We start from the raw sequence: 14,660 nt of genomic DNA, 5'->3' as shown, positions 1-14,660 counted from the left end.
AGCCGGGGACGTCTACCGGTGGTCACGCAGTGCGATCAACTGAGCGGCAGCTAGAAACAGCCACCGACGGTCGCACGGGCCTCACGGGACTTTTCGGGTCCGATGGTGGCTTGGAGAGTGTGGGTGGCTGCTTCGCAGACCTTGCATGCCGCTACAACCGCCAGGTCTGCGAAGCAGCCACCCACAAGACCTCCTCTGCAGTTCCTCCAGCCATTACAAAGCAACTCTGGTCAAATTCAGGCCGTTTCGGTCTAATTCAGGCAGATGCAAACAGATTCAAGCCACGGCTCTTCCACCCGAAAATCAGCTGATCGGGCGTTTCAAGACGCGGCGTTTCAAAATGGCTACAATCTCCCGGCCAGACCTCCAGCTGCCTCACCTGACAATCGGGGAGGGGAGGGGAGGGGGGGAGGAAGGAGGAAGAAACCAGCGCACACTTCGCCCTTTTATTGTCGCAATCGAAGAGGCAGGAGAATGCGGGGTGGGGAGGGGAGAGAGAGAGAGAGAGAGAGTAGAAATCCCTATTTTCGGAGCCGAGAAGAGAAGCGTGGCTACAGCAGTTGCTAGAGTTCCCCCCAAGGGGGCGGAGAAAGAAGAACTCTCGGAGCGTTTCTTTCGTAAATACGCGCGCAGGCACACACTCGCCCAGCCGCGTGCTTCGCCCAGCTTCTCGCGGGGAGTTTGCAAGCCCTTCGTTTCTCTTCAGGGCCGTCAGAAGGGCGAGCAAGTCTCTGCCCTGCCCTGCCCTGCCGTGGGGGTGGGAAGCCAAGCGCGCTTGACGTTCCTGGAAACGAGAAGGGCCTGCGGAGACTGACACCAACCCGAGTGCCCAAGCGGGTCTTCTCAGCGTCAGGCAAAGTAGCTCACATGCAAAACAAGCCCGGCAGAGGAGCCGGAGCAGCTCCGCTGCTGGTGGCGTGTCTCGGCCGGGCCTTGCAGGATCTGGGCCGGGCGCCTCTGCTCGCCGCTCCGGCTCCTCTGCCGGGCTTGTTTCGCATGTGATTCCGGGCCAGGTGCTGCTGAGGGCGAGCAGAGGCGCCCGGGCGGCCCCAGCAGCGTCAGGCAAAGTAGCTCGGCCACGCGCAAGTCCTCGGTAAGTTCTTTTTTTTTTGTTGACTGGAGTATAAGCCGAAGTGGATTTCAGCCCAAAAAGTGGGCTGAAAAATTCGGCTTATACTCAAGTATATACGGTACATCTAGTTGTGAATCCAACTTTATCTCTTTCTTTCTTTTAAGAAGCTCAGAGCACTCCAGCTTAATCCACAGGACAACCAAGGCAGATAAATTAAAAATGTAAGACAGCAAATGGGGCAAGGAAACCTATGGCTGAAAGAGATTTAAACTTTGAATTTCCAGCTGAAGTCCAACATTTTTCACTCAGAAGAGAAGATTATAGATCATGCCCTAAGAGAGAAATATAATTCAATAGCCAGGATAGAAGAGAGGTTGAGTCCTAGATTGTGTAATTCATTAACAGTTTTATTTGATATTGCATATTTTATATACAATTATCAAGCTGACCAATGGAATGGTCATTTGGAGTGATTGTTTTGGAGAGGGGAAGAAAAATGACCCAACAAAACAATTCATAGATCAAATCTGACCATACAATAAAATTAGCGAAGAAAGTCATAGAAGTCCTGCAATGATAAACATAAACATGCCTATTATTAATTCCAACGCTATCTGGATTAGGTATATATTAGTAAGAAACATCCAGAGTCTCATCTTAAAAATGTAAGAATATATTAACATTTTCATGTCACTACCCAGGAGTCAGCTTTTGGGGAAGGTTGCCTATGATACAGGAGGTACTAAGCAGTAATATTAGGATCTTCTTTAAAAACCACTCAAATTAGATACCATTACAGCTGCTGGCAGTGAATGCTATACTTTAACCATGTGTAAGAAGAAACCCGGTTAATCTTGTGACTCCTGAATTATCCTGCATTTATTCACTGGGTGACCTCACATTCTAGCACTGACATCAAAAGATTGAGAATGAGTTGCTACAGACTTTCCTCAGAGGACATGGTCCTCATCTTAATAAGTAATAATCCTTAATAAATTATTTACTTTTTTTACATCTTTTCATAATATGTGGTGATCAGAACCATATACAATATTACAACTGTAGACTCATTTAAGATTTGTGTAAGAACATTATTATATTGTCAGTTTTACTTTCAATTTATTGATTCCAACCATAAAATTTGCCTGTTGTTTTTTTTACAGCATCTGCATATAGTGTTGATTTTTTCCTCAAGCTGTTCCTCATGACTCCAAAATCTCTTTCTGGCCAGTAACTACCTCTTCAGACCTTTTCATGTTAAGGTATAGGTGAAACGTGGACCTTTTATGTTAGCATGCACCACTTTGCTATTTTGAAGCCAATCCACACAATTAGGAGAAGCCTTTAGGAACTCTTCTCAATCCCCTGCTTTTTTGGTATCATAAGCCTAACTGGTGAGTTCATAATTTAATCCTCCTCTTGAGATATTTTAGACACAAGTTAAAAAAAAACACGTCCAAACATGAATCCCACTTCGCACATCTTGCCATTATGAGAATTATCTGTAATCTTATTTCCTTTTTTTTCGTAGCTAGTTGCCACTTATGAGAACACCTATCCTCAGGGGTTTTGGTGAGAATTTTTTTTTCTGTTATTGGATTTCTGAAAATCCAAGTATGCGGTATCTATTATAAAGGTGGTATGCTTTCTGATACTCTCCAAAAAGGTTAGAATGCTCATAAGAAAATGTCTTTGTAAAAGCCAAGACAGTTTTCTGCTATGTATTTGCCTATTTTTCTCTAGCATTTTCAACTATTTCCTACAAATGAGAAATTAACCTGGAGAGTCAATCTGGTGTAGTGGTTAAAAAGCAACACCCTAGAAATTGGGAGACCATGAGTTCTAATCCCACCTTACGTACAAAGTCAGCTGGGTGGCCATGTGCACTCACAGCCTTTCAGCCCTAGAGCCAAGAACAATGCAAAACACTGAAAAAATCTCGCCAAGAAAATTACAAGGACTTCTTCAGACAATCACCAGACGTCAGCACTGACTTGAAGGCATACACATAGAGATATAACTGGCTCATAATTTCCTTTATTGCTCCTCAACTCTTCTTTTTAAAACAAGAATAAATTTCTAGGCCTCAAGAACAGATACTGATGTTAAAGAAAATTTGGTTCCAAGGACAGAGGATGACGTTAAAGAAAATTTGGTTTTTTGAATGAAAAATCCAGTAGTTTCAAATTTAAATTCATTAAGAAGTCTTTAGTGGATATTGTCTGGACTTTGGGGTTTATTTTAGTTTGGTTTAAAACTTCATCTTATCCCATTTGTCTCAGTCAATCTGATTTTCCTAACAGAAAAGCCATAAATATGTGTCCTATATTCTCAATAGTAAAAAATAGAATCAATTTGTTCAGTTTTGCTAGCGTTCTACGTTAATTTAATCAATCTTTAACATGCCCATAGTAGTTCAACCTCACAGCTGTTTCCTATTTTGAATATAGTTTTTTTTTAAATGTATCGTTTTTTGGAAGTTATATCAACTGCTCCTATGGCTTTGGGCAATGTTTATGCTTCTTCTTATTCCAATTTGAGGAAGACTTCAAATTTTTGAATGGAGTTCATGTTCTTTCAATAGCATTGCTAATCACATTCAATAGCCATATAGGTAGATAGGTAGATATATAGATATAAACATAGACATACATATATATATCTTAGGTATCAGCGAACTAAAATGGACAGGAATGGGTGAATTTAATTCAGATGACCATCAGGTATACTACTGTGGGCAAGAATCCTTCAGAAGAAATGGAGTAGCCTTCATAGTCAATAAAAGAGTAGGAAAAGCAATACTGGGATACAATCCTCAAAATGACAGAATGATCTCAGTTCGAATCCAAGGCAAACCATTCAATATCACAGTAGTCCAACTCTATGCCCCAACCACCAGTGCTGAAGAGGATGAAATTGACCAGTTCTATGAAGCACTACAGCACCTTATAGAACTAACACCAAAAAATGATGTTCTTATCATCATGGGGGATTGGAATGCTAAAGTAGGAAGCCAAAAGATAACTGGAATAACAGGCAAGTTTGGCCTTGGAGTGCAAAATGAAGCAGGGCACAGTCTGATAGAATTCTGTCAAGAGAATACGATGGTCATAGCAAACACTCTTTTCCAACAACCCAAGAGACGGCTCTACACATGGACATCACCAGATGGTCAACACAGAAATCAGATTGACTATATGCTCTGCAGCCAAAGATGGAGAAGCTCTATACAGTCAGTAAAAACAAGACCAGGAGCTGACTGTGGCTCAGACCATGAGCTTCTCCTTGCAAAGTTTAGGCTTAAACTGAAGAAAGTAGGGAAAAGCACTAGGCCACTCAGGTATGAATTAAATCATATCCCTGTTGAATATACAGTAGAGGTGACAAATAGATTTAAGGAATTAGATCTGATAGACAGAGTGCCTGAAGAACTATGGACAGAGGTTCGTGACATTGTACAACAGGTAGCAACCAAAACCATCCCAAAGAAAAAGAAATGCAAGAAAGCAAAATGGCTGTCTGAGAAAGCTTTGCAAATAGCTGAGGAAAGGAGGGAAGCGAAAGGCAAGGGAGAAAAAGAAAGATACGCCCAATTGAATGCAGAATTCCAGAGAATAGCTAGAAGAGATAAGAATGCCTTCTTAAATGAACAGTGCAAAGAAATAGAAGAAAACAATAGAATAGGGAGGACCAGAGATCTTTTCAAGAAAATTGGAGAAATGAAGGGAACGTTTAAGGCAAAAATGGGCATGATAAAGGACCAAAATGGCAGGAACCTAACAGAGGCAGAAGAGATTAAGAAGAGATGGCAAAATTACACAGAACTATACAAGAATGAGCTTAACGTCCCTGATAATCACAATGAGGTGGTCACTGACCTCGAGCCAGACATCCTAGAATGTGAAGTGAAGTGGACCTTAGAAACGCTGAACAACAACAAAGCTAGTGGAAGTGACAGTATTCCAGCTGACCTATTCAAAATCTTAAAAGACAGTGCAGTAAAAGTGCTACACTCAATTTGCCAGCAAATTTGGAAAACTCAACAGTGGCCACAGGATTGGAAAAGATCAGTTTACATTCCAATTCCTAAGAAAGGCAGTGCCAAAGAATGTTCAAACTATCGCACCATTGCACTCATTTCTCATGCTAGTAAAGTCATGCTTAAAATCCTACAAGCTAGACTTCAGCAGTATGTGGATCGAGAACTACCAGAAGTACAGGCAGGATTTCGAAGAGGCAGAGGAACTAGAGATCAAATTGCCAACATACGCTGGATCATGGAGAAAGCTAGGGAGTTCCAGAAAAACATCTACTTCTGCTTCATTGACTATGCTAAAGCCTTTGATTGTGTGGATCATAACAAACTGTGGCAAGTTCTTAAAGAGATGGGAGTACCAGACCATCTTATTTGTCTCTTGAGAAATCTATATGCGGGTCAAGAAGCAACAGTGAGAACTGGACACGGAACCACTGATTGGTTCAAAATTGGGAAAGGAGTCCGGCAAGGCTGTATACTGTCACCCTGCCTATTTAACTTATATGCAGAGCACATCATGAGAAAGGCAGGGCTAGATGAATCAAAAGTTGGAATTAAGATTGCCAGAAGAAACATCAACAACCTAAGATACGCAGATGATACCACTCTAATGGCAGAAAGTGAAGAAGAACTAAAGAGCCTCTTGTTGCAGGTGAAGAAGGAGAGTGCAAAAGTTGGGTTGAAACTTAACATTAAGAAAACCAAGATCATGGCATCTGGCCCTCTCAATTGCTGGCAAATAGATGGGGAAGAAATGGAGGTAGTGACAGATTTTATTTTCCTGGGCTCCAAGATCACTGCAGATGGGGACTGTAGCCAAGAAATTAAAAGACGCTTGCTCCTGGGGAGGAAAGCCATGGCAAATCTAGACAGCACACTAAAAAGCAGAGACATCACCCTGTCCACAAAAGTTCGTATAGTCAAGGCTATGGTCTTCCCAGTTGCAATGTATGGCAGTGAAAGCTGGACCATAAGAAAGGCTGAGCGCCAAAGAATTGAGGCCTTTGAACTGTGGTGCTGGAGAAGACTCCTGCGAGTCCCTTGGACTTCAAGGTGTTCAAACCGGTCAGTCCTACAGGAGATCAATCCTGACTGCTCTTTAGAAGGCCAGATCCTGAAGCTAAAACTCAAGTACTTTGGCCACCTAATGAGAAGGAAGGACTCACTGGAGAAGAGCCTAATGCTGGGAAAGATCGAGGGCAATAGAAGAAGGGGACGACAGAGAATGAGGTGGCTGGATGGAGTCACTGAAGCAGTAGGAGTGAGCTTAAATGGACTCCAGAAGATGGTAGAGGACAGGAAGGCCTGGAGGAATGTTGTCCATAGGGTCGCGATGGGTCGGACACGACTTCGCAGCTAACAACAACAACAACAACATATATATACATACATACACCTATATGTATGTATGTATAATATATGTATGTATATGTATATCCATAATATATGTGTATATATTCCAACTATGTGTTTTTCTAATTTTGAATAATTTCTAAGCATTGTGGAAAAAATAGATTCTCTTGGCTATCCCTTTCAATTATCTCTATCAATTGTCTTAATTTTTATTATTACCGTATATTGTAAGCACCCAGATTCATGTACTTTGAGAGGAGTCATACCATAGTCCTCTTTAACACAGGCAGTTCTACCTCGCCCACGAGGCATTAATCATTGATTAGAGACAACAACATGCTACTCTGTCTTGGGGACCTTATCCAACCAGGAAAGGCAAATAAGTCCAGATGGCAGACTACCAAGCCCTGGGGGCTCTGTCTACTTCCTTGGTAATAACTGGCTCAAATTCCTGTCAGAAAACCAAGTTCCAGTGTTTCCTGGTCATCTTCAGTGGACCAGCCCAGTTGGCACCCAATTCTAAGTGAAGTCAGATTATTTTATTTAAGAACATTCCTCCCATTGGACCTGAAGGAGCTCCCCCACTCTCTCCTTTGCACAAAAGGGATCTCCTCATTCTAAACAGGACCACTGGATGGCCATCTGTAGCCCTTAGTTTATGGCCATAATTGAACTCAGGATTACATTGCTAAACTGTGGCGGTCATTAAGCTGGTGACTCCCTGCCTAAATCATCCCCTAAGCACATTTACAGGTTGTCCTTGAATTGTGACCACTCATTCAGCGACCATTCAAAATTACAAAAGCACTGAACAAAGGGAACATATAACCAGTCTGCAAATTTGCAGCCGTCAGTGCATTCCTGTGGCCACTTGATTGCAATCTGAGGGCCCAGGTTGCTGTTATGAAATCACAGGAAGCCACAGTCGTGTGACCATTTGCAACCTTCTCTGCCAGCTTCCCACAAATCAATGGGAAGCTTGCAGTAAAGGTTATAAATCACTCCTGTCACTTTTCCCCCCTGAAGAACCCCACTAGGGAGTAGCACCTGATCACCAGCCTATTCTCCATAGCATACATCCTAGCACTAACCATGGCACAACAAATAAGCACACATTGACCCTACCTAGCCTGGGACTTTCATCTCTTCCTACTTAACAACCCACACGGTACTGAGGTTACAACAAGGGCAACCAGGACTGCTGGGATTCCTAATTGATGCAGTCACATGATGTCACCCATTACCACTATATTACTTAGCCAAGGAAATTCCACATCCAACTGCCATCATAAGCTGAGGACTACCAGTATCATTATTAATTGCAAATTCATTTCTAAGAATGGACAAATAATATTTCTGGAATCTTCTCACTATGGCTACGTATAGTCACTTTTGTAATCTGCCTACAATTTCATCTTAAAAGCAGTTATTCGGTCCTTTACATGTTGAAACATCATGAGTTTCTACCAATTCATTACTTATACATTAACTTGTATAAGTTCCACATGCTTTTCTAAATACATTCCACTCTTAAGAACACTATCACTTTTTCAAGACAATTTATATTGTAATTTATATATAATATATATTATAAACACAAAAATGGTAGCCAAGAAACCCACCTCCCTTCTCATTACACAAAAATAACCAATCTTGTTGGCAATGTGAGACTTTATACTTCAAAGTTCAACTGATTCCCAGTTGCTCTCTATGAATTGAATTTTTTTCCTGATGTTTGGTGTTAGAAACTTTTTTATGTTTACTGCTAGAAGAAAAAAATGGACAAGCAATAGGAGGTTTAGCCTTGTTTACCCGTGTAAAAGCAGAACAATATCCAAACATTGCAACAGTTCCATAGTAACATTAAAAACAGACAACACAAAGAAAATTAATAAACTATTGTTTCCAATAATTATCTAGAACCTGCCACATTATTCCAATGGGAGATTATGATGCCCTAAATCAGGAGTCAGCAACCTGAAACAGTGAAAGAGCCACTCGGAACCGGTTCCCTCACAAAAGGAAAAACTAGGAGCTGCAAAAAATGTGTGCACATGTGCGTACATGCGCACATGCGCAGAACAGGGTTTGACTGAAGAGTGGAGCCAAGGCGAGATATGCACCTACCCTGCATATTTGAATTGATTGGTTGAAATTTTTTTAGTCCCACTTTTTTTTTTTTAACTGCACATGGCAGAGGACTGGGAGCCATAGGAGACAGCTGAAAGAGTCGCATGTGGCTCCGGAGCCTCAGGTTGCAGACCTGTGCCCTAAATGAACAACCCATAATCAAATATTAAATTCAAGAGAGGTCAAGGCTTTTGATTTAGAAAAAATAAAATCATCCTCCTCCAGTCAAATTTTTTGTAAGTTAACTTCTGGTTCAGCAAGAGCAGACCATCAAGGCATTTGGTATATGAAGATAATGGTCTGTGTTACCGATCAGAATTGTCCTCCTGGTCTTTTCCAATATTCATTTCTCCACAGTCATCAAACAGACCTGACTTGCTGAAGAAAAAAATATTTTAGAGAGGACCATCCAGCACAGCTACCCTTAGGGGAACAGGGTCAGTAACCATGTTTGTAAAATGGCTAGAATTACTTATAAATGCTCTTACACAAACACAAGGGGTTTCACTGCTGCATTTCCCCACCTCTGCCAGTTGAAGCCAATGCTGAGATACAAGGAGTTGTATACCTCAAAACACAAACTCCCTGTCACCTCTAAACAAATTCTATTGTACTATGTACTGGTATAATGGTATTTGCCTCCACATTGTTGCCAGAAGAATTATATAGATAATTCTCTGATCTCTCTGATCTCTCCTGCAACAAAAGTCAAAGATAATTTTTTTAAAAAGTGACTTTCAACATATAAATAACAAGAAAAAAATCAAGAAAACAGTTGGTCCACTAAAGAGAGAAGACAGCAAGGAAGTAACAGGCAGCAGAAAGAAAGCAGAGCTGCTTAACTCATTCTTTGCATCAGTCTTCATGCAAAAATAAATTATAGCCCAATCTACCAAAAACATAACTGAAAAAGACAGATTAGAAATAAAATTTAAAATAAAAAATGGTAAGAGAACATCTGTCTGATCTTGATAAATATAAATCACTGGGACCTGATGGATTACATCCCAGCGTTCTGAAGGAGCGAGCTGGCAGATGTCATCTCAGAACCACTGTACCATATCTTTCACAAATCCTGGAGCACCGAGGAACTACAAGAGGATTGGAAAAGAGCTGATGTGGTTCCCATCTTCAAAAAATGGAGAGAGAAAAAAACAGACCTAAGAAACTACAGACCAATCAGCTTAACATCAACACCCGGGAAGATACTGGAAAAGATAATAAAAAAACAGATCTGCAAACATCTAGAAACAAAGTTAAAACTAGAAGCCAGTGTGGCTTTGTCAAAAACAGATCATGCCAAACCAATCTTATTTCATCCTTTGGCCAAGTAACTAAATTAATAGACCAGCAAGATGCTGTGGACATAGTATGCTGTGGAAAGCTAAAAAAAGTGGGATAGAAATTCAGTGTAGAGAAAAGTAAAGTCTTACATTTAGGCAATAAAAACCAAAAGTACACATATAGATTGGGTGAAACCAGGCTTAATAGCAGTAACTGTGAGAGGGATCTTGGAGTTTTAGTGGACAATCAATTAAATATGACCCAACAGTGTCTGGCAGCAGCCAAAAAAACCAATGCAATCCTAAATTGCATTGAGGGATTCAATCAAGATCACATGAGGTACTAATAGTACTCTATAGTAATACTATAGTATACTACTCTAATATAGTATACTACTCTAATATAGTATACTATAGTATACTATATAGTATACTACTCTAGTATAGTATACTATAGTATACTATATAGTATACTATATAGTATACTACTCTAGTATAGTATACTACTCTATAAACGCTTACTAACACCACATACTACTAGATGTTAAGACTCTAGAAAAAGTGCAGAGAAGAACAACAAAGATGATTAGGGGACTGGAGTCCAAAACATATGAAGAATGGTTTCAGGAACTGGGCATGGCTAGTCTAGTGAAGAAGACCAAGGGAGACATGATAGCAGTCTTCCACTATTTGAGGGGCTGTCACAGAGAGGAGATCAACCTATTTTCCAAAGCACCTGAAGGTCAGACAAGAAATGATGGAAACTGATCAAGGAGAGATTCAACCTAGAAATAAGGAGAAGTTTCTGACAGTGAGAACAATCAACCAATGGAACAGTTTGCCTTCAGATGAGATCGGACTACCATCTTTCAGAAATGGTGTAGGTCTCCTGCTTGGGTGGGGTTCGACTAGCTGACCTGTAGGTCCCTTCCAACTCTGTTATTCTAATTTTAATTATTTGCTATTAATCAGTTGCAATTATTAAATGCATGTTCCTCTGGAAACTCAAATTCATAAAATAGTCTAAAATGCATAAATAAATAAAATATCTCAATAGCATTCTTAGTTTCCATTGTCCAATCTCAGGGATATCTAATAATTTGCAGGAATAGGAAATAAAAGCTTTTATCTATATGGATAGAATGTGATTAGAAGCTGTAATGTAAGAAAATTCTAGTAGTTACATCATTAATAACACTGCTTTAGGCAGAGAGAAACTTGTAGATTGGGTAAATTTAAATGGTTTGGATCTACACTCTAAACTAATTCATGTTTCTGAAACTTAGAAAAAATACTGATTTAGTAGCACTAATAAAATGAATTGGATTGAATGCTTTTCTTCAAAAGATGGACAATGTATTTTGATTCACCACAGTATTTGGTTTTTACCTTCAATTTTAACTATCTGCACTTTCAATTGCCCATTACTGCTGATTGTTCTGTTTTAAATTATAGGGTGAGATGTTCAGCAAGGAGTATTACAAGACATCAGATGAATCTTTTCACATTTTTTTAATAGACACTTGCAGCTCCTTAAAAGTAACAAGTAAAACTCAAATGCAGCTCATCTAGTGGCTTCTGGAGACATTAATGGAGGGGGTTTTTTTGGCAACTGTTCACAAGTGGTTTGCCACTGTCTTCTCCCCAAATATTTGGAAGGGAGTCTATAACCCTGAGATTTCATACAGTCTGCCATCCGACAACTAATTTAAGTCCACCAACTATGCTTAGCTTTTCTGAAATGAGCCATGATTCACTAGATTCTATGGTGACTATGGAATTCTAAGTCTATCAAATGTATCACTTTAATTTTCACAAAATATTGTACGGTAAAATCTCTTTGCAACTTCTCCAAATTAAAGGACTATTTTAAACATATAAATGCACAGGAAAAGATCCAAACATGCCCAAGCTACTTTTCCATTTACAGTGGAATGGAAATCACATTGCCTGAGTCAAATAATTTTACCATTTGACACTCAGCAGAGTCCTAAATGTTAGAAGAAGGCACTCTTATCATCTTAACTATCAACTTTACTGCATCTACTTTCTGGCAACTACCAATGTGTCAATTCATCTAATCATTCCCTGGCTAGCCATTGCTATACAAGCTTTCCATTTCAAGTGGTGTTAACTGACACAATAAAGCGATTATTTTCACTGATCAGCACTGCTATGTTAACTGGCAAAACACTTCAGAATAACATAATAGGGCATTATAGTGGAACAGCTTTCCTCAACCTGGTGCCTTCCAGGTATACTGCGATCATAATTCTCAAAGGAAAACTAGCTGGGAATTACGGGAACTGCAATCCAAATACAGATTGGGAAAAGCTTCCTGCACCTAAACCAAGTATTTTCTCAGACATTATCCAAGCCTTCTAGCTGTTCCATTATGTTAAATTTCAAGTTCCATGACCTCTGGCTGTTCAGACTGGCAATCAGCTAACATATATAATGCATATTTGCCTTCAGGCCTCACCAGGCATGCCACAGAAAATAATGTTGTGTTCTGTAAAATGCTGGTTTTTAAAGGAAAAATGTACCAAATCATCAAGGCAGTACAGATATTTGGAAAAATATCAAAATGAGCCAACCCCATCTCTCCACATTGCTTGTGCAGAATGTCACTACCACATGCTTCATATTTCCCATGAACCTTCCAAGTTAAACAGAGAAACAAAGAAGGCAGAAAGAAAAAGGGGTCCCAAGATATATCAATATATGAAAAATCCAAGACAGATGAATTCATCTAGGAGCTGTATTTTCTGACTGGTACAGCAGTCAGAAAATATAGGTAGACCAGTTACTATGTCCCAAAATTAAAGAGCAATTCTGATTTCTACTCATATCTATTTTAATTTTTTTAATAGTAACAGCAGCCCCAGCACCAATAAACTCTTCAAAACCATATTAAGATTTTTTCTCCCCTAAAACCACACCTAATAACAAGTAACTTTGCTCACATTTCCTGTGCCCCTCCTCCTTTTCATTTCAAACCATTTCATTCTGTATCCATTTGGAGAAATCAAGGAAGGAAAATTCTCCCCCCCCCCTTGCTGAACAACCTACAATATGCTTTCAGTGTTTCTGGGTAACAAGAGAGGTTCGCAAACTTTGGGAGAATCAAAAAGGAGACTGGCTCTGTTCAAGAGTGGTTCTTTTAGAATGGGATCTTGACATAAAACACCTGTCGGGTTGCATCTCCCACACAGATAGATGCTCCATCATTTGGAATGTGCCTCCCACAATCTCTCCCCCACCCCGCACACACCATTCCATCCGGACTTCATGAAATTCAAGTCAAAGACATCTGGAGAGCTGCAGCAAAGGAAAAGCGGTAGCAGCTTTAGAGGGACGCATGCAGGAAACCACCGTGGGCCATAAATGCTCAAAAAGGAAACACCCCTCTCTGTATGAGAGAGAAAAGGAGGCAGTGCCTGAAGGCTACTTCCAACCACGATCCCCCAAGAGCTACCATTCTGCTTCCTGTTGCCTGCACCAGTCCTTTGCCTTCACAATTCACCTTCAGAAATTGGTTTCAAAACACAAACCTGCGACTCGGACCTCACCAACCATTTTTCAGTCTCGAAATCTGTCATCGCCTGTCAATCCCAATCGGAATAAATCCCGCACTTTAATTGCCACACGGCGGCTCTGCGCTTGCTGCAAAACGCTGGACCAAATTTCGATCGGGCAGGAGCAGTTCATCCTTCACCCGGGGGTCGACCGCAATTTCTTGTCCCGTTCCACTCTGGCCTAAAAGAAGGCGACGGTTTTCCAGGAAATTCTCTTGGCTTTTTTTTTTTTTTTTTTTTGGCTCCCAAAGGCCTGGAGACGGGATCCAAGGCGATGCAGGTGCAGCGGATAGTCGAGGAGGAGGACTGCATTTTTATTGTTGGGAAGCCGCAGTTTACAATGCCCGCCCATTTGACCCTCCCCTCAGCAGCATCACCCATAACCATCCTAAGCAGAAACCGAACACCACCCAAATTGCATTTTTAAAAACCCGGTTTTAATTACGGCTTAAAAGGACCTTAAACCATCCGGAGGGAGGACCGTAGCTTCACAGTCCAAGCGGCGCGCCCCTCCAGCTCGCAGTCGCATGCACGCGACGATCCCCCTCTCGATCTACCTACCCGTCGGTCTGCGCCGCCTCTCCGGGTGCAGCTGCACCCCACATAAGCGCCCCTTTCCGCCGAGGCTCCCGGGCGCCGGCTCTCAGCCCCGTGCCCGCGCCCCCCACGGCTGTTTCCGGTGGCTTCTTTGTTTTCCTTTTCGCTCGCCGAGCGCGCCAGCCTCCTCCGAGCCGCCCCCTCCAGGAGGCGCCGGCGACCCCGGGCTCTGGTCCTTTAAGAGCTGCCTGCGCCGCCGGGCTGGAACAAACGGCGCGTTTTATTCACAACATTCGGACCTGAGTGCGCGCGCCCGAGACTGGCTCGGGCAAACTGGGGAGGAGGGTAGAGGCGCGGCCCCGAGCGCCAGCACGTGACCGGCTCCGGCGCTGCAATTAGCCGAAGCCCGCAGCCCTCTTGCGCAGGCGCGGTTGGGCGCGTCCCAGGGAGCTGCACGCGGCGGCGACGGAGCCAAAGCCTACCGAGGGGGTGTTAGCAGGGCGACGTCATGGCAACTATAAGCCAGGTGCGGTCAGCGGGATGATCCTCGCGCAGTCTGTAACGCGCGCAAAAGGAACCGAGCGAGTAAATATCCCGAGAGACGGTAAAGGCGGGAAAGATTCGTGTAGCTCGGACGTGAACTCTTCTTTTCCTCCCCGGGCGAAAGAGTT

General features: G+C 41.9%; 1 protein-coding gene across 2 annotated transcripts in view; it reads right to left on the bottom strand.

Annotated features, from left to right (window-relative positions):
* RNF44 (ring finger protein 44) overlaps positions 1-14,274 on the bottom strand; it is an 88,179-nt gene extending 73,905 nt beyond the window's left edge. Inside the window, exon 1 of one of the 2 annotated variants that reach the window (XM_083354105.1) lies at positions 14,014-14,274. The gene's annotated coding sequence lies outside the window, so the exon portion shown is untranslated. Of the gene's footprint in view, positions 1-8,900; positions 8,945-14,013 lie in introns of those variants that run through there. The other variant, XM_083354106.1, reaches the window with a different exon arrangement.
* Between the last annotated feature and the right edge of the window lie 386 nt (positions 14,275-14,660).

The sequence above is a fragment of the Vipera ursinii genome (genome assembly GCF_947247035.1).
Source record: "Vipera ursinii genome assembly, chromosome: 2".
NCBI classification, from domain to species: domain Eukaryota; kingdom Metazoa; phylum Chordata; class Lepidosauria; order Squamata; family Viperidae; genus Vipera; species Vipera ursinii.
Note: the sequence above shows the minus strand (reverse complement) of the source record. Positions and strands in the feature narration are given on the sequence as shown.